Source organism: Maniola hyperantus, chromosome 1 (genome assembly GCF_902806685.2).
Source record: "Maniola hyperantus chromosome 1, iAphHyp1.2, whole genome shotgun sequence".
In the NCBI taxonomy this organism is placed as follows: domain Eukaryota; kingdom Metazoa; phylum Arthropoda; class Insecta; order Lepidoptera; family Nymphalidae; genus Maniola; species Maniola hyperantus.
The window spans coordinates 16329025-16350904 of record NC_048536.1 but is presented as its reverse complement, the minus strand read 5'-3'; the positions used below and the strand labels follow the sequence as shown (position 1 = coordinate 16350904).

The following is a 21880-nucleotide window of genomic DNA, read 5'->3' as shown; positions in this document are numbered from 1 at the left end:
CGGACGAAGTCGCGAGTATAAGCTAGTATAACTAAAGCAGGGAGGATATCAACAAACGGCCTCAGATGAATCATGTTTTATATTCGAGTCACGGAATGGTTTGGGCTCATTGACTGAGCTGACACAACCAAGCACTGCGCAACTCTACAAAACATACCTACGTATATAAATAATAAGAGCTGTGGTTAAAATACTTACCTTTTAGAATTTTATATAACTGGAACCTGGTCTTTTCGGTGAAATTGTGTCAGTCTGTCTACCTATCTGTCTGGTACCTAATATCACGGTTTAACTGATCTTGTCGAAAGACCCATAAGATGCTTGCATAGTGCATACACGGGACGGACATAGGATTTTTTATCCAAGAAAATCGAAGAGGTTTTTAATAAAACTAATCTACATCATATTATAATAGTAGAAATTATTTTGCAATTAACAAATTGGTAAATTATTATTATTAACTAGCTTATGCTCGCGACTTCGTCCGCGTGGACTACAAAATTTCAAACCCCTATTTAACCCCCTTAGGACTTGAATTTTCAAAAATCCTTTCTTAGCGGATGCCTACGTCATAATAGCTATCTGCATGCCAAATTTCAGCCCGATCCGTCCAGTAGTTTGAGCTGTGCGTTGATAGATCAGTCAGTCAGTCAGTCAGTCAGTCACCTTCTCCTTTTATATATATAGATAATTATAAGCCCAATGTCTGACGTGAATGCATGCAGGCTTATGGATAAAAACTATGGATGTAGGTAATTAATAAAACTATGGATGTAGGTAATTAATAAAACTATGGATGTAGGTAATTAATAAAACTATGGATGTAGGTAATTAAGAAAAATAAATCTTAACAATTCTTTGGGTGCCAAACAAGTAGAGTACCAACTACAGACAATAATGTTATGACAGAAATAAATGAAAATGAATGATTTACCATATCTGCGTACTAAACGGTGACAGGATTAATTGGGATTTGGAAGAACAGAGGCATATCACTCAAAACCAAGACCCGTCTCGTTCGTGCCTTAATCTTCCCAATTTTTATGTATGGAGTAGAGACATGGACTATCAAAGCTAGAGAAAGGCAAAGAATAGACGCGTTTGAAATGTGGTGCTGGAGGCGGATGCTACGGATTCCGTGGACTGCCAAGCGCACAAACGTGTCTATCCTTTCGCAACTCGAGATCACTGCTCGACTCTCCTCCATATGTTACCAACGATTACTCTCATATTTCGGCCACATCATACGGCGGGGGGACGACAGCTTAGAAAAGCTCATAGTGACGGGCAACACTGAGGGCAAAAGACCGAAAGGCCGCTCACCAACTAGGTGGTCCGACCAGCTAAAGGAGTCCAGCTGGTGTGGATTTCATCACATTGTAAAAATGGCCACCGACAGAAGCCGATGGAAACAGATAAGCCATTCGAGGGCAGTTTTCCAGGACCACGATCTTCAGCAATGAAGGAACGACCGGAGAGAGAGAGAGTACTAAACGGTGCCTAATCTTTGCCCTAGTCGAGAAAGTAGAAGCTTTGGCGCCACTTCGTCGTCCCAAGACCCGACCGGCTTGAGTTACGTCGTGGTTACGTCTACGCGAAATATGGGCGACTTTGACCATAGAAATCGAGAGATTTGCTATCACTACCCAAAATATAAACTAGATGATGTCCGCGACTTCGTCCGCGTGGATTTAGATTTTTAAAAATACCGTGGGAACTCTTTAATTTTCTGGGATCAAAAGTAGCCTATGTCACTTTCCAGGTCTTTATCTATACCCATGCAAAAAATCACGTCAATCCGTTGCACTGTTGCGACGTGATTGAAGGCAAACCAACAAACCAACAAACAAACACACTTTCGCATTTATAACATGGGTACTGATGAGAGTTTGTGTTGTTTGTTGGTTTGTCCTTCAATCACGTCACAACGGAGCAACGGGATGTGATTTTTGCTCCGTTGTGACGTGATTGATGGACAAACCAACAAACTAACAAACAAACACACTTTCGCATTTATTATAGGGGTAGTGATTTTAGGTAAACCTTACGGAGCGACGTAGTCGAATAAGCGACCAAGCTTTTTCAATAAAGATTTAAAAAAATGTTAGTATAAGTCCCGCAAATTGCTATTGCGCTGGAACCATGTCTCATTAACATCGAAATGACATCATTTGTCGTCAGCCGAAATAAAAATATACCATCAGCTCGAAACTTCAGTCTAGTGCTGACGTCACTAAAAGGGCGGCGACGCGCATTAGCAATTTGCGGGATTTTTATATAGATACTAACTTATGCTCGCGACTTCGTCCGCGTGGACTTCAAACCCCTATTTCACCCCCTTAGGGGTTGAATTTTCAAAAATTATTTCTTAGCGAACGCCTACATTATAATAGCTGTCTGCATGTCAAATTTCAGCCCGATCGCTATCCAGTAGTTTGAGCTGTGCGATGATAGATCAGTCAGTCAGTCAGTCAGTCACCTTTTCCTTATATATATTTAGATTTACTAGGTCAAATTGTGAATTGTGACCTATTAATAAGGAAAATTTGATTAAACTATCTCCACGACTGTACTGACTCAAATAAACTATCAATTACTATCAATACTATCGATATCAAGGCAGAGGTCTCAATTGTAGAATGTAGACGTATGAGCTGCAATTACATGGCTTATCAGTAACGGTCGAGCACTTTGTAACCAATCTATTCGTGATTGGAATACGATTGATTAGGTGTCGATAGTTAGATAAATACTCCCTTTTAGTCGACTGCGGCAAAGCAAGAGAGCAGTTATATTTTTTTACATAAGTGTAGATAATATACTTAGTATTTTTCTGCGTAAGAACCGTGACGGATCTAGAGACTCAGGCTGAGATCTATAAAGCGCACTTTGACTTTGCAGACTTTACACATCTTTGACGAGTCGCAGGGAGCCGCTGGATCCAGCCGGCGCAAGACCGTGGCGTGTGAAAGTCCCTACAAGAGACCTACGTCCAGCAGTGGACGTCTATCGGTTGATGATGATGATGATTATGACACACCTTCGAAAACATTATAAAAGTGAATAGATTTTGATTTAGATAATGGAGAACTCTCGGGTGTGCAGATTTCCTCACGATGATTGCGAAGATCGAAGTAGTCAAAATCGAACCCACGACCTTCCGATTAGGACGCAGTTGTCTTAACCACTAAGTGATATACACGGCTGGATATTTTATGTAGGGTGCAGTGCATGAAGAGCACATATAATCTAAATTAAATCCAGCAAACTGCAATAGATTGTCTTCAATTCCACACTACACACATACACCAGTACAGTCCTGCAACGCACGTCACTGGCCATCCATTACCGCTGTAGTGGCGGCTGGCGACGTGTCTGCGTCGCCCTGCCTCCAAGATCGATAGCTATGACGTTGATAGTCCACTTCAATTGTGTACAGTCCTCAACACAAGTCGTTGCTAAAGGGGAAATGTAATACTTTTGTAAAATATGTGATTTGTGATGTACTTACTAAGTATCACTTGCTTTAATGGTGAAGGAAAACATCGTGAGGAAACCTGTACGCTTAGTACAAGATTTTATGCGTCAGCAACGTTGATAGTATTCGAGTGTCGCAACACTTTATAGTAGACATGTGTCCGCTATAGCTTAACTTAACTGAAAACCGCTGCCGTGCCTATAGCGTACCGTAGCGTTATTGTCGTAGCTAACAACGGTTATCAGCTATCATCTATGACGAACCACCTGACAACGCAACACTGCCAACTGGCAACTGACAATACATTGTTTGGTTTTTTGGTAACTAGAAACGCAATAATTATGCCTTCTCTTTCTTTCTTTAACTGAAAGCTGAGAAGGAGCGGTTATTGGCTACCGGCTTAGTAACTAAGAACTTGGTAAACCAAACCTTATCTCTATTACGCTAAGGCTTAACTGTACAAGTACTTGTCCATTACACTTTGATCTATCAATCTTAATACAGTTAGCCTTAAAGTAATAGAGATAAGGTCCTCTTTGGTTTATCAATCTTCGTGAAATGTTTTTGGTTAACTGGACACAGTCCAGTCACAGACAAACTATTCGTGCAGGCGTCCACTATAGTTTGACTTATGTCAATGATCAAATTAAACTTTGCTGCTATGGACTTACTTCACGATATTCATGAAAGTAAAATTGGTTTTATTTTAGTGAATATGCGCGCGCTAGCTATACAGACGGTATTGATACGGCAGCTAGCTTAGTTACTACTACGGAAACCGCTGCGCGTTGCGCATATTAAATTAGTTGAAACACAACTCTGATACCGATATTCGGAAACGGTTATCAATATCGGTATTGAAACTAAATAACTGTTGATTAACCGTTGCCATAAATAGCCAATAACGCCTATCTTTACTTTATAGATCTTATCCTGAAAGCTCTTTTTGTGCCAAAATATCATTAAGACTTCGTACGCGTGGATTTAGGTTTTTAAAAATCCCGTGGGAACTCTTTGATTTTCCGGGATAAAAAGTAGCCTATGTCACTCTCCAGGTCTTTAACTATACCCATGGAAAAAATCACGTCAATCAGTTGCTGCGTTGCGACGTGATTGAAGGACAAACCAACAATCCAATAAACAAACAAATTTTCGCATTTATAATATGGGTATCTACCCACTGATTTAAAAAATAAAAAATATATAAAAGTTTATTGAGCTCACAAAACAAGAGATTTAATTTGATTTGATTTCAATCAGTAATTTAAAAAAAACCGTGTAGATAGTAGATAATGATCTATCCTTGCAATCCTAGCAATATAAAAAGAAAACAGAAAAGTTAACAAGCACGACATGGAAAGGTTGAATTTATAGATAATCCATGCAAACTTGCCTTTACACAAGTTTAAAAAATGTGTTAAAAGTATGCTCCTAAAAAAAGCATATTATGATATAGTCGCAGACTATGTAAATGATAAAAAAGCTTGGATTTGACTCGCTCCAGCAATGCACGGGGCTGCAATGGCTTGTATAGTACGGTATAATAACATTGTAAATTGAAAAATTAAAAAGAGCAACCGCCGAGTTTCTTGCTAGTTCTTCTCGGTAGGAACGGAATTCCGAACCAGTGGTAAATTAAAAGTACCTGACTATTCATAAGCACTTGTATAAAGTTTGCTTGAATAAACCATTTAAAAAAAAAACAAATTGCATGAATTGCCATGTTTCCTCATGTAGCGTCGCCTATAAAAATGTGACTACACGTCATCTTTACTGCGTCTTATTTAAAGACGTGTAATGAAGAATACTCTTACGTATACCTATTACCTACTATACAAACTCATACGTTTCATGGTCTAAGAGCCGGTGGGAGATATTGTGGAGGTGCTAGAAAAACTGAAAGTATGAGATGGGTTGTTCTGGCTCTTCTCAGTACAGTCTGCTTTCAGAACCAGGTGGTAGAATCTTGACAGATCATAAGAGTCATCTAAATATATAAAAGAAAAAGGTGACTGACTGACTGACTGATCTATCAACGCAGAGCTCATACTACTAGACGGATAGGGCTGGAATTTGGTATGCAGATAGCTATTTTGACGTAGGCATCCGCTAAGAAAGGATTTTTAAAAATTCATCCCCTAAAGGGGTGAAAAAGGGGTTTGTAATTTTTGTGGTCCACGCGGACGAAGTCGCGAGCATAAGCTAATTTCAAATAAATTCATTTCAGTTCACCTGTATAGCTAGACCTGTCAGTCGAACAGTGCGGCGGGCGGTGGGATTGAGATTTTCAGGAAATTGAGAAAAACAACAATATTGTGCCTGTATAATTATTTCAAATGTAAAAAGTACTTTTTACGAGCTAAAATGTACTTTTTGACAGGGCAGTCATATTTTTAATCACGACTTGTTTGCCATAATGAATAAAAAATAAAAGTTTATTATTTTTAACCAAACCGCGTCCCATCTTAGGCCACATCATCACTTTCCATCAGGTGTGATCGTGGTCAAGCGTGCGCCTATAGCGAAAAAGAAATATATGTTAAAAATTACAAAATTCAAACTTAAGGTACACTTAAAACTACGAGCTCAAAAGTACTAAAGACAAAAATGATGTCTTGTTTGAGCTGAAAGGGCTACTGCCTCAGCATCATGCTGCAGTATTTGACTCAGCGCTGATTTTCAGGCAGAGCCACGACGGTGTCACGACCCGGCAACGAAAAGCAACGCATTCAAAGTAAACAAATACCTCCTCAAACTTTCCACAGGCTCTTAGGCTATTATAAAAAAACTCTTGGTACGCGAATCCGACTGCCATTTTGCTTGTATGTACTCGTATTTATTTTAAATACACTTTTCTTCGCGCCTGTCACTCAGACATGCCATACATTCATTGCGCGAGGTTTTGAAAGGCGCCGCTCTCACATGAATGGGGGGCTTCACAACTTTTTTGATGCGCACAAAGAAATTGGATTCAATGAAAAACACACTTAGCCCGCCTTAAGCGAAGACTGCTTGCAAATCTAACGTATAAGGGAGATCGCACATGACCGTAAGATTCCCATCGGGAGGCGCAAGAGCCGCAATTTTCTCGAGGTCAGCAATCACAGGAGCGCTTTAAAAGTACAAGAAATTACGTCAGCGTTGACCTTTGATGAAATCATCTGCGATGCACCCGATGCTGCTAAATCTTGCTGCTAATGTATCTGTATCACACGGGTATTGTATTGTAATACACGCATAAATTGTGACATACTAGCTGATGCCCGCATTTTCATCTGCGTTAATTTAGATTTTAAAAATCCCGTATGAATTATGGTTCCTCGGGATGCAAAGTATCTTATGATTTTAAGCTTCTTTCGTGGTTTAACGACACATTTGAATGTAGATAACAGGTATGTACCCGTTGCACTGGTCGTGGTCACGACTATCGTGTCTCGTTGTGACCGCGACCCGTGCAATAATTGAATTGGGTTGAAATGTCGACAGCAAAAACATCAAATGAATCGTGGTGTGTAGCCGTTATCTACATTAAAATATGAAAAGTATCTTGTGTCCATAAGAGGTAATAGCCAGACTATCACATTTATTATAATTCACATTTTGAGGCTTTTACGGCTTTTGCGAATAGTCTCTAAGTTTACGATCACCTTTAAACGAAGCTCTCAAATCTAACGTATAAATATTTACTTGTTCGCAGGTGAGGCTGCTTTCATTATCTGATTTTCATCTCGGTAAGTAGGTATTTCCATTTTGAAAAAACCAGGCAAGTGCGAGTTGGACCCGCACACGAAGGGTTCCGTGAGTACGTGGTGAGTACCATAGTAGGTAAATAAAATAAATAACACTTTTTTATATTTCTTTGTGATGTAACCACAAATTCGCGGTTTCGGAGTTTTCGCTTGCGACCTGCCTAATTTTAAGATTCTACGGCAACGGGAAGTATCTACTTTCCCTATCTATATGTTTTGATTTCCTTGAGGGTTCTTAACAGACAACAAGTGAACCTATAAGGTTCTTTGTTTCTCTGGAGATACGGAACCCTAAAAATATATTTTAACACCTCTTAGGTACCAATTTTATTTTTAAGTAAGTTTCGATTTGTATAAATACGTGTATTGTACATTTGTATAAATACGTGTATTGTAAGATTCTACGAAACTGTATACCTATTACCTACCTACGTTAAGTTCATTTCAATATTGGAAACGGGTTTTTTAAAATTTTGATATAAATACTAGATAAGTATACCTCCTACTTAAATGTCCTGAGTAGGTATTACCTATAAGACGTATCTATGCCAAGTTGCATTCTAATCCGTCAGTCCCTGTGAAAAAACCGGCCAAGTGCGAGTCAGGCTCGCGCATTGAGGGTTCCGTACTACAATCGTATTTTTTCGACATTTTGCACGATAAATCAAAAACTGTGATTCATAAAAATAAATAAAAATCTGTTTTAGAATGCACAAGTGAAGACCTTTCATATGATACCCCACTTGATATAGTTGCTTACTTCGAAAATTGAAAATACTAATTATTAGTTCATGACCACAATTTTTTTTTTGTGTGATCTAACCCTAAATTCACGGTTTTCAGATTTTTCCCCGAATGTCAGCTATAAGATCTACCTACCTGCCAAATTTCATGATTCTAGGTCAACGGGAAGTACCCTGTAGGTTTCTTGACAGACAGACAACAAAGTGATCCTATAAGGGTTCCGTTTTTCCTTTTGAGGTACGGAACCCTAAAAATCACCCCAGATGGGTTCGAAACTAGTTGGGCTTACGTCGACTAAATATACGTGAGTATAGTCGGATTCTTCTATATTTATCACTAGCTCATGCCCGTGACTTCGTCCTCGTGAACTACACGAATTTTTGACCTCTATTTTACTCCCCTAGGGTTAGAATTTTCAAAAATATGTCTACCTACGTTAAAATAGCTATCTGCATGCCAAATTTCAGCCCGTATGCAACGCACAATAATTCAAAGGCAGTACTTTGAATTATTGTGCGTTGTGAGTCAGTCAGTCAGTCAGTCAGTCACCTTTTCGATTTATATATTTAGATGGAAAACACTCACTATAGTTTAAACGCTAAAACTACTTTCATCTCTCGTAACAATATATATCCAACATCAGCAGTGGCGTGCACAGTGTTTAAAGCCAGGGTAGGCATTAGTTAGGTAGGAACCTATTTACTGGCAGGTCATAATGAAAAATATGCATTGAGCTATTACAACTGGGGTAAGCAGTGCATTTATGCCTCTATGACCTGCACGCCACTGCCAACATGCAGCCAATGCATTTATGAAAAGCAAACAAGTAGGTAGCCATAGAGTAAGCAACTAAGCAGACATAACAATCCATCTTGGAAACTTTAAGCGTCCACGGGGGAGCCGTTTTCGTTTTTTTTACGACCATGTTATCATACACTAACTTTCAAGTAGTTAAAGAGTCATGTATACTATGTTTTTCATTAAAACCTACTAGGTGCTTCTATATTAATTTACTAGCTTATGCCAGCGTCCGCGTGGACTATACAAATCTAAATAATATATTAAAGGAAAAGGTGACTGACTGACTGACTGACTGATCTATCGACGTACAGCTCAAACTACTGGACGGATCGGGCTGAAATTTGGCATGCAGGTAGCTATTATGACGTAGGCATCCGCTAAAAAAGGATTTTTGAAACCCCTACCGAAGACTATCTACCGGAGGCCCACGCCGCCGCGCGCCGTATCTTTGGTCACGTAAATCTTCTTGAAGAATTTTTTGAAATCGGCACCGCATGACTGTCAAAATATGGCGCGAACAAGGTTATTTGGTCCAAGCAAATAAAGTAGATAGCTTAAAATGAGTAGCTAAGCTAAGCATACCAATTAATTGATGAAATATCCGATCAAACAAGCACTCTAATCCAGCCAACATTTGCCGTTGCCCAAAAAACATGGTACACACTAATTGTCGGATTTGCGTAAAACTTTAAAATCCGACGTAGCACTACAGAACTTTCGCAATCAACTTTGGTATTTAAGCAAGATTAACAAACGAACTCGTCAATTAAAAATAAACCGTATATCCACATTGAAAAGAGTTATGCGAGCAGCTTTTGTAAGTTGGCGTAATGAAATCCTTGTTTTGACAACTCATTATCGGAACCTCCTAATTGGCCTGATGGTTCGCAGCGCGAATCGGCTATATACGGAGCTGTTCGTGTAAACTCGGCCTTATTCGGCGTCGACGGCTCTATTGATACAAAACATTTTCGTATTTTGAATTTTGGAAGTATTTAGAATTTCATGACATTTTGGATATTTTTATTATACATATTTTAGGACCTTGGAATTTTTGTAAAATCATTTAAACTATTGAAAATGTACAGTTAGTTAGTTCATTTATAAATACAAGGGAATTAAAAAAATAAAGTTGATCAAATGCCGGCGACTTCGTTCGCGTGGAATTACGTTTTAAAGAATCCCGTGGGAACTCTTTGATTTTCCGAGATAAAAAGAAGCCTATGTCACTCTCCACCCATGCAAAAAATCGATGTATATACATTAAAAAAAACGGGCTGAGTTGAGAACCACCTCCTTTTTGGAAGTCCGTTAAAAATCACGTCGATCCATTCCTCCGTTGCGGCGTCATTTAAGGACAATTCAACAAACCAACAAACCAGCAAACAAATATACCAACACACCAACAAACAAACGCACTTTCACATTTACAAAATGGGCAGAGATTTGGACAACCCTGATGAACTTAGAATTTTTTACCAAACTTACAAAATACGCTGTAGCCACTCGTAGAAACCAGAAAAAAATCGCTTATTATTGAAAATAATTTATACAATAAGCGGAATAAGCGACGATGTAATGTAAGTAATAATAAATAACGCTAGCAGGTGCTGTCTCAGCCTAATCAAGATTCCCCGAACGATTCTATTTATTATTCTCACTGTGATTTAAACACTTGGTCGCACGGAACGCGTGATGGCTGCGTAGCGTGACTTAGTAATGGCATTCCGAACCAATTCTTTTGACAATTCAAAGCACTTGTAAAAGTTTATTTGAATGAAATATTTTTCTATTTCTATTTCAAAGCGGCTCTCAAGTTTTAGGCTCCAAACTGTAATATAAAGAAAGAACTACAGATAAGAAGGCGTTCGCACTAAAAAGCCGCACTTTTGCCCTCGCTCTCCATAGTGTGAACATTGATATTACGTGCTTCATACTGGCCTTTGTTTTAGAATTAATCTTTCGGAGCTGTTCACTGAAAATCGTTGGGAGAATGATTTTATTTGTAATTCCCATTGGGATATATTCTGGTCACTCACAACGCGAGATGGCACTGAGCCCAAAGCGACTTCTCCAAGATGACGATTATTATAATACAAGTCACTGTACGTACACACAGAAGCAATGACGAGAGTATAATTTAGGAATTATACAACTCCTTGCATTATGATTTAGGAACATCAAGGAATTATTTCATATGTTGACGTTATGCTGCGCCGCAACAACAGCTACTTGTATTCAACAGCCGCTCTCGTGACGCATCGCTGCACACGTTAAGTATACGTGCGACCCGAGTAAAATATCAGTGCAATTCATCTTTTAAGCGCGCCACCAATCAAAGCCACGAGAAAGCGTGGTCGCTACCGCCTTGCGTTGTGTATGACCAGGGGTTTAAATTCCCACTGTGGTATTATATATCACAACGGATTCGGCCGGGCAGTCTGAAATTAAGCCAAGAAACGGTGCGAGTATTAATTCGATTGCGATCCTATTTCACCGATTGCGGGGTTTAATTATGGAACGGATAGGGACGCAGCTGATTGGTATATTTATCAAAGGCAATGTTCGTTAATCGCATCGACAACACGGCCTAGCACGGAAATGGTGATTATGACATTGTGACGGGTTGTCATTGTATTGAAATAATTTTATTGATATTTTTATTTTAAATGTTAATTTTAACATATTGACATTAACATATTCAATATGTACATTAATATATTCAATATGTTGTTGTTAATATTGAATTGAATATAACATGGCATTGAGTATATTCCTGTGAAATATATTGTGGGGGGTAGATACTTACCTACTCGATCTTACTACTTCTTATTTTTCTGCAGAAGAAAATTCTAACATCCACTCACTATTTTGCGCTTGGATTTTATAAAGAAAAAGTTTTTCCGAACACTTCAAAGATTGAAAATACTTTGTAGTTAATTATCAGCTTGCGATCGCGGTGTTTATCTCCCGAGGCTGATCGGGGGTCGAGAGGAAACGTGCTTTGAGTGTACACTGATAAAGTAATAGATACCTAAGGCTAGCCTAGCACAAGTGTGTATAGTGCATTCAAAATAAACTGGTGTGATTCCACATGAGACCACCATTAACAATAACAATAGGATTAAATCGTGGCGGGTGAATTCAAAAGTATCAACACTATGAAGTTGAACCGGGTCCTTTAAAAATGAATTTGCTCTATCAGTGTTTGGTTTTTACCTCTATTGTTTACGTGGCATGTCAAATGTAATCCTATTGTTATAGCAAATGACAGTCTCAAATGGAAACACGCCAGTTTATTTTGAATGCACTATAATAAAATGCACATATTCTACTCAAATAATAATAATTGTCCTGCCCGAATTTCGACATCGAATTTCAACAGGTCAAGTTCCCGCATCGGTATCTTTGTCTTCATATATCTAGGATCTAGGTACAACCCAATAAATAGGTTTATTTACATAACTACTACATGATGCCCGCGACTTCGTCCGTGTGGATTTAGGATTTTAAAAATCCCGTGTGAACTATTTGATTTTCCGGGATAAAAAGTAGCCTATGTCCTTCTCTGAGATGCAAGCTATCTCTGTACCAAATTTTGTCAAAATCGGTCGAACGGATGGGCCGTGAAAAGCTAGCAGACAGACAGACAGATAGACAGACAGACAGACGGACACACTTTCGTATTTATAATATTAAGTATGGATGAAGGTCTGGTACGCGCTGGCTCTTATGTCAATCAGTCAGTTATGTAATGTATAGATAGAAGATATCAAAGTTATTCGAACGGCATATTCCATACATCCAGTAAAGTACTACATCCCCTTTGGCATTGGGTGGTTTAACGCTCTTAAAGTATTCTATAGTGTCATAAAAGCTGAGTAACGAGCCCCTGTGGGATCCAACCCCTATATTATTGGCTGTTCGTGTATTGATATAGGATGCCATGGAGGACTTAACGTTTACGAGTGAATTATAATATTGTATGTTGACTAGCTTATGCTCGCGACTTCGTCCGCGTGGACTACACAAATTTCAAACCCTTATTTCACCCCCTTAGGAGTTGAATTTTCAAAAATTCTTAGCGGATGCTTACGTCATAACAGCTATCTACATGCCGAATTTCAGCCCGATCCGTTGAGTAGATAGATAGATAGATAGAAATACTTTATTGCACACAAAAAATATTACATAACTATTACAGAAACTAAAACTAAAAAAATAATTGTATGCAAAGGCGGCCTTATTGCTCACAGCAATCTCTACCAGGCAACCTTTGGTGAAAGGAAAGGTGAGTAGTTTGAGCTGTGCGTTGATAGATCAGTCAGTCAGTCAGTCAGTCACCTTTTCCGTTTATATTTATTTAGATAACATTCGGTACTCATGAGTCGCGACATCTTCCATATCTACATTTTGGCAAACTACTTACGACATATTTGCGCTTAGTAGACTCTTCAATAATATTTAATTCTATTAAATCCAAATCAATTTATTTCTGTTTATTTATTCCAAAAGAATATCTATTAAACTTAAAGCTAAATAAAAAAAAAAAAGCATTAAATTAAATCTAAAACCTCATTGCGACTATGTCTCGCTGCGGGCATTGTACCCAAGATGCTGGCAGCATTACCCCTTTGAATAGCCAAACTTATTCTTTGACCAAGGTAGCTAGCTGCCAGCTCCGGTCCCCGGTTGGTTCGATAATTCCATTTCCTCAAAAAGAGCTCGATTTATTTCAACAGCAAAGGTATTTGACACTCCATAAAACTGCATATTTCTATTATAGACCACATAATACTGCATTGTTAAATCTAAATCCTTCCTCACTCCTTGTGTTCTATATTCTAATATCAACTCGCAAAAATTAATATTCACTGTGATATTTAATATCGCACATCTCATCAGTAGGTAACATTAACCATGCCTTAACCGTTCCAAAATATCACTCATTAAATTGAATCACTGTAATCGACATTGCGATCCGGTCAACGACGTTGTAGTGAAAGAGCCTGTGAGGGCCAGGCTTTCGTTATTTTATAAAAGCTGGAAGTTTCTATGCGCATTGTCCCCAACACAGGAAGGAACGATCAGTGACTATGTATAGTACGCGACAGATCGAAAAGGCAATCGGGGAGGGGATGCCCCGCACATCCAGACATTGCCCGTGCTCCCCGCACCTTATAGTTTGGATCATGGTGGCTTTGACAGATAATAAGACCACCCAAGACATACATAAAAGTGTCTAGCAGGGAGACGTATTTTTTTCTAATACTATGCCAAAGAAAAAAAATAGACTTATTAATTACTATTACTTTATACTTTTTACTAAATATTTTATACGTCTTTATTACCTGCTGCCAAAGCCATCATGATCCAATCTTCATAGTGGCTGATCGTTCCTCCGTGTGTTAGGGACAATGCGCATACAAACTTTCGGCTTTTATAAAATCAAATCAAGTCAAATGGTTTATTCAAAATCCATACTTTAATATTATAAATGCGAAAGTGGGTCTGTCTGCTAGTTTTTTACGGCCCAAAAGTTCAACCAATCTTGATGAAATTTGGTACAGAGTTAGCTTACATTCCGGGAAAGGACATTGGCTTATACTTTTACTTTTAATCCCGGAAAATCCACGGGATTTTTAAAAAACCTAAATCCACGCAGACGAAGTCGCGGGCATCATCTAGTAGTATTTTTTTGAAAGTCCATTGTTGCATTTGTAAGATGATCTAGTGGTATAAAATAACGAAGGACTGGCCCTCACGGGCGCTTAGTCCATTGCGGTAAATCCAATTTTAAATTATCGATCACGTGATGTTTGGCCACGTGTTTGCTCGTTTGCTCGTTTGAGTTTGCTGATTGCGAGCGAATATTGGTTTACGCCGTGACAGATGGCACTGTTTGATGGAAATGCCCGTAATCTAAAGTAAACTCGCCGATAAACTAAGCCACAGCGGTCGATTTATACATAGTTGTGTGTCATCCACATGACTCATGTCATCATCATCATCATGATCAACCCATCGCCGGCTCACTACAGAGCACGGGTCTCCTCTCAGAGTAAGAAGGTTTTGGCCATAGTTTTGGCCACGCTGGCCATGTGCGTACTGGTAGAATTCACACACCTTTGAGAATATTATGGAGAACTCTCAGGCATTGTGACGTTGTAAATTTTGAACTACTAACTAGCGTTTCGCTTTTAATAAAAATCAATTTTGTTCAAAGTATGTTGGTGCCACCTAGCATCAAGGTGCAGAACTACGCGTGGGTCGATGTTCAGAGTTCATTCGAGCCACAATAGATGGCGTTTGCTTCGTTGTCAATTGTCGTAAAAATAAAACAAAATAATTAAATAAAACCATAATATCATTTGTTTATTGTTAAGTCATTAACAAAACGGTTCTTATAATATATCCTTAGGTTCCGCAAATATTCAAAAATGAATTGGCTTCATGATCAAACTAAATGAGAGCGGCCACACTCGGGTTGCGTCTGGCAACACCGATTGGTGAGATTTAGAATTTTTCTGGAGTCAACATGTGAAGACGAATTTTTTCGTTCCAGGAAAATCTCACTCCTTTTCGCCCATGGCTTCGCCTGGGAAAATACAATTGTTATAAATTTAGTCATCCTAACGTATTTCAATGTTTCATCAATTATGGTGAGTGAAAAATCAAGTAATGTGGATTCGACAAAATGGCGGTTTGGTTAGAGAAAATCCTAATTTCATGATTTCCCTTTCAGTTCCAGTTTATTTTACCTTCCCAAATAAATGAGGATAATGGGTTGTGGGTGGACTCCTGAAAACCATTGGTGGCCAGGAGTTCAATAGGTGAGTTGTGTTTGATCGGGAAAATTCCACGTGTCGAAATTTTCACACAGCACAAATTATAATCTTGTTTTTCTTTGTTACAGGGTTTCCGTTTGCGTTTCCGTTTTTAGTTTTCGTTTTCCGTATTTATTTCTTTTGCACATTCACGTTGGCAACTTAATTTCTATGGATAAGACTTGGTGAAAATCTTTGTAAGGAAACATTTCGGTTGTGAAGAATCAAGTTAAATTGAGTTTTGGATCTTGGCCGATGCCGTCCAGCTACATTGCAGTCTTCGCACCTACAAGTAAGCAAATGATTGTATCCTGGAACAGTTTAGTGAACCTTCTTAGTGTATGTGTACAGTAAGAACCCTGTCTTTACTACTGAGCTTTTATTTTGAAACAATTTTATGAATTTTACTGTGTCATTGTCTATTCCATGCCAATGGCATCTTAAATTTAAAACATAGATTTTATGTACTATCTACCTAAGGCATTCTAATGTATCTAAATTAAGTCTTGGCATTAAGCTAGAATAACTAAGCATTATTAGCCATCACTATGTATTAAGCGACCCCGGTAAAAGTTACATTAAAAACAATTTTGCCTAACATCTAGCAAATTTCATTTATAACACCTCATATACATTACAAGGGAGTCGACGGCTAGCTTCTATTCTTTACTAGGTAGATAGATCAAGTAAGTAAAATTATTTTTTTTTCCTCTAATCTTTGTAAGGTGGTAGATTATTCCGTATCCGGGTATATTTCTATTCCGCCCAATTTACCAACCTTACAAATGGCGCCCGAACGTTTTTTTATATAGTTATTTCAGTATATTTTGAGAAATTTTGTGAATTTTATGAAATGTACTCCGCTGATTGTACAATTTTCTAAGTGGTGACACATTGCAAAGAGCTCTAAGCTGTTTTTTTTTATGGTTAACTAACTAAATAATAACTAATAGTTAGAAATTTTGTCTGATAGGTTAAGTAATTTTCTGAGTATAGTCCAACATTGGTTTTTTCTTATTTAATTAACACATTATAAATGGTGCTTATGCCGTTCAATTATGTTATTTGACTTACCTTGGAGGTGTATAAGTGAATGTTTGCCTTCAGTTTAGTAATAAACATTGCTTAACTGAGTTGTTGTTGGGTATTGCTTTCAATAGTAAGTACATCTTATGTTTGAAAATTCCGGTAACTTAGTATAATTAAAGTTTTGAAACGCTATGTGCTGTTAACTAGTTACACACATACATTTATAAATACTAAGAGTTACAACTTGTGAAACTAAATATATAAACTATATTCAGAGATTACATTAAGTTCAAGTATGAAGTTATGAACAATTTTTTTTCAGTGACTTGATACTTCATTATTTTGTTGAAATTTTGTTTAGAGCTGTGTTAAGGTTATGATAAAAGCTACTTCACACACAAAACATGTTAAGTTTAATTGAAGGTTGGTAAATTGGGCGGAATAGAAATATACCCGGATACGGAATAATCTACCACCTTACAAAGATTAGAGGAAAAAAAAATAATTTTACTTACTTGATCTATCTACCTAGTAAAGAATAGAAGCTAGCCGTCGACTCCCTTGTAATGTATATGAGGTGTTATAAATGAAATTTGCTAGATGTTAGGCAAAATTGTTTTTAATGTAACTTTTACCGGGGTCGCTTAATACATAGTGATGGCTAATAATGCTTAGTTATTCTAGCTTAATGCCAAGACTTAATTTAGATACATTAGAATGCCTTAGGTAGATAGTACATAAAATCTATGTTTTAAATTTAAGATGCCATTGGCATGGAATAGACAATGACACAGTAAAATTCATAAAATTGTTTCAAAATAAAAGCTCAGTAGTAAAGACAGGGTTCTTACTGTACACATACACTAAGAAGGTTCACTAAACTGTTCCAGGATACAATCATTTGCTTACTTGTAGGTGCGAAGACTGCAATGTAGCTGGACGGCATCGGCCAAGATCCAAAACTCAATTTAACTTGATTCTTCACAACCGAAATGTTTCCTTACAAAGATTTTCACCAAGTCTTATCCATAGAAATTAAGTTGCCAACGTGAATGTGCAAAAGAAATAAATACGGAAAACGAAAACTAAAAACGGAAACGCAAACGGAAACCCTGTAACAAAGAAAAACAAGATTATAATTTGTGCTGTGTGAAAATTTCGACACGTGGAATTTTCCCGATCAAACACAACTCACCTATTGAACTCCTGGCCACCAATGGTTTTCAGGAGTCCACCCACAACCCATTATCCTCATTTATTTGGGAAGGTAAAATAAACTGGAACTGAAAGGGAAATCATGAAATTAGGATTTTCTCTAACCAAACCGCCATTTTGTCGAATCCACATTACTTGATTTTTCACTCACCATAATTGATGAAACATTGAAATACGTTAGGATGACTAAATTTATAACAATTGTATTTTCCCAGGCGAAGCCATGGGCGAAAAGGAGTGAGATTTTCCTGGAACGAAAAAATTCGTCTTCACATGTTGACTCCAGAAAAATTCTAAATCTCACCAATCGGTGTTGCCAGACGCAACCCGAGTGTGGCCGCTCTCATTTAGTTTGATCATGAAGCCAATTCATTTTTGAATATTTGCGGAACCTAAGGATATATTATAAGAACCGTTTTGTTAATGACTTAACAATAAACAAATGATATTATGGTTTTATTTAATTATTTTGTTTTATTTTTACGACAATTGACAACGAAGCAAACGCCATCTATTGTGGCTCGAATGAACTCTGAACATCGACCCACGCGTAGTTCTGCACCTTGATGCTAGGTGGCACCAACATACTTTGAACAAAATTGATTTTTATTAAAAGCGAAACGCTAGTTAGTAGTTCAAAATTTACAACGTCACAGCATGCAGGTTTCCTCACGATGTTTTCTTTGACCGTTAAAGCAAGTGATATTAATTAATATTAATAGTCGACGCATTTTAAACTGAGTCGTCGAGTTATCTGTCTGTTTCGCTCGCACTTACCTACGACCTGTTAGTGCGAGCGAAACAGACAGATAACTCCACGACCCAGTTTAAAATGCGTCGACTATAGTATCGACAAAATATTAACGTAGTTTTTACATTGTAAACGGGTAAGTATATCTTAATATATAAAAGGAAAAGGTGACTGACTGACTGACTGACTGACTGATCTATCAACGCACAGCTCAAACTACGTGACCGATCGGGCTGAAATTTTGCATGCAGATAGCTATTATGACGTAGGCATCCGCTAAGAAAGGATTTTTAAAAATTCAACCCCTAAGGGGGTAAAATAGGGGTTTGAAATTCGTGTAGTCCACGCGTACGAAGTCGCGAGCATATGCTAGTAAAATATAAATCAGATTCCAATTGATAGGAAAACGTATGTATGTAACTCGAAATTTAAGCTCATTCGTATTCGATGATTGCGGCTGAAAATTGTTTTTCAAAAGAGAACTAAATTACATTTAAATTACTTTTAAATTATTGCGGGATTTAAATCAGTGCTAAAGAAGTGGCGAGCTTTATTTGACCTAAATACGACCGCTTGAATCGATGGATCTTGTTGATTAATCTACGTTAAATAAATAAATAATCATTTATTTGCAAGAATGTTTGTACAAGAAAGATGGAAATTACACTATAATCAGAGGCCATAACATTCTACTAAATTAATAGTGTGCAAATATTTATGAGTGACAATTTTTAAAATAATTAATAGTCAGTGAACAAAAAAAAAAATTTGAATTAATAGTCAAACACAATTACAAGCAAAATACATAATAATAGTTAGGTACAATTTTATAATGTCAAATTTCATTTATCAAAAAAAATAAAAAAAAATAAAAAAAATAAGTATATCGACCAAAATCAGAAATTATACCATAGTATTAATATTATCCTCGAAGAACTCATTCACCGCATAATAGCACCTATTTAACAATAGTTGAAACAGTTTTGAATATACAATAAAAATACTTGTATTCATTTTTTTTAAACTTTCTGGTAACTTATTATAGATGCGTATGGCCATGCAATACACGTTTTTTTGGTATAAATTTATTCTTTGTCTTGGCACTACAAGTTTGTTTTCAAAGTTTGTTTACAAGTTTGTTTGTTTAAACCAAGTTTGTGATAAATATATTTTTTAAAGAATATTAGCCATGTTAAATGACTAGTATTCCCTTTACCTACCAACCAAGCGTCAAGCTTGTGCTAGGAGTAGGTACGACAATAGTGGAACGGGCGGGGCTTGAACCGTCGACCTTTCGGTTTTCAGTCCACTCCTTTACCGGTTGAGCTATTGAGGCTCTGATTAGCTTTATTTATTAAGATTAGAGGCTAATTAGATTGTTGATAAACTTACATAATACTAGGTTATGCTCGCGACTTCGTTCGCGTGGACTACACAAATTACAAACCCCTATATTACCCCCTCAGAGGTTGAATTTTCGAAAATCCTTTCTTAGCGGATGTCTACGTCATAATAACTAGCTGCATGCCAAATTTCAGCATCGATCCGTCCTTTAGTTTGAGCTGTGCGTTGATAGATCAGTCAGTCAGTCACCTTTTCCTTTTATATTTATATACTTCTAATTTTAGTGTTTAAACTATCGTGAGTGATTTCCATTATACATAATATTATAATATCTGTCTATTTAGTCGACGTTAGCCCGACTAGTTTCAAACCCATCCCACCCTTCTTCTCATTATTGCCTTTTTTAATGACACTGGTTTTCGGCAAATTAACGTACATGATGGTTAGAAACGTTTTTTTTGTTTTTTTAAGATTTTGGTGATGCATATCACGTTTCAACAGTGATCTCGTAGTCACTCGAAAACTTAACTTGTATAAAAACGCGGTAAGAATTTTGAATTTCCCACATAAATCTTACTTAGTGCTCCAAATTCAAAGTAACCTTGTTCTTTATTCATGAGTCACGAGATTAAGCTGTACCTTGGAGACGCTGAGATATTGTTAATTAAAAGTGCAAAATTAACCAACTTTGTTTTGAACAATGCAATATTGGACGGGACGAGCGCCACTTTTCACGACGAGCTCGCGAAATTGCTGTAATACTGTGTAAATTAAACATTAATTATAATACTAGTTTTACCTACTTGTGCCTTTGTTTTGTTAACTTCGAAATATCGCTATAACTTCTGAGACTAGAAGTTATACGAGCAGAGGCGTCTCTAGCCCTTGTGGCGCCCGCGTGCAACCAGTACCCTGGCGCCCTCCAGTCTAGTAGGAGCAGGGTAAAAATGGAATACTAACAGTTATATTTTCAAACGGAAATTCGGATGCAAATGGTGACGGCGTTGGCCATAACACGAGCACAGGGTCTTTGAGAGCCGGCATCGACGCATCTTTGGAGGTGTCGCATTAGAGGGCGCTCAGCGTCCCCTTAGACCCGGCGCCCGTGTGCGCCGCACACCCTGCACCATAGGTAAAGACGCCTCTGTATACGAGTGTAACAGTATTAAATACCTAAGCCTAAACTGCCTCGGAACCCTAGGCGAATTAAGGATTCGCGCCCCTTGTGATAGAAAAGTAACAACGCAAAAACCGGCCAAGTGCGAGATAGACTCCCGCACCGAAGGTTCCTTACTACCTACGTTTTTTGACATTTTGCACGATAAATCAAAAACTATGATTCTTAAAAATAAAGAAAAATAAATAAAATCTGTTTTAGCATCTACAGGTGAAGCCCTTTCATATGCTACCCCACTTGATATAATTATCTTACTTTGATAATTGTAAATAGTAATTAATAGTTCATTACCACAGTTTTTTTAATTTGTGTGATGTAACCACAAATTCACGGTTTTCAGATTTTTCCTCTTATTTCTGCTATAAGATCTATGCCAAATTTCATGATTCTAGGTCAACGGGAAGTACCGTGTAGGTTTCTTGACATACAGATAGACGGACAGACAGACACTTGTAGGTATAATAATTAATACAAACATAATATTGCTTTATTTAATCAGCAGCTGGTCTTGTAAGTAGGTTATTACTACAACGACTGAGCATTAACATAGTTGAAGTTTCTTGTAGTTGCAATGGATTATTGATTAAACCTAGTCGTAACTTGTAGCTGGTCAATACAAGCTGCTGCATTTAGTATAAGTTGTTTGACTGATTATGCTACATTAACCATAGGTATAAACAACCTGCAGGTCGATTTCGATAAACCGACATCAATCATTATTACAATCTCAATTGTTATGATTGGCTGAATTGGTGAGATTCTTGT

The 21880-nt window shown here is 37.5% G+C and overlaps 1 protein-coding gene across 2 annotated transcripts in view; it reads left to right on the top strand.

The window, feature by feature from the left end:
• The window catches only part of caps (capricious), a 399256-nt gene that overhangs the window by 56980 nt on the left and 320396 nt on the right, over window positions 1-21880 (top strand). Inside the window, exon 1 of one of the 2 annotated variants that reach the window (XM_069500037.1) lies at window positions 7190-7209. The exons of the other annotated variant lie outside the window; for it this stretch is intronic. The gene's annotated coding sequence lies outside the window, so the exon portion shown is untranslated. Of the gene's footprint in view, window positions 1-7189; window positions 7210-21880 lie in introns of those variants that run through there. 2 annotated transcript variants of the gene reach the window in all.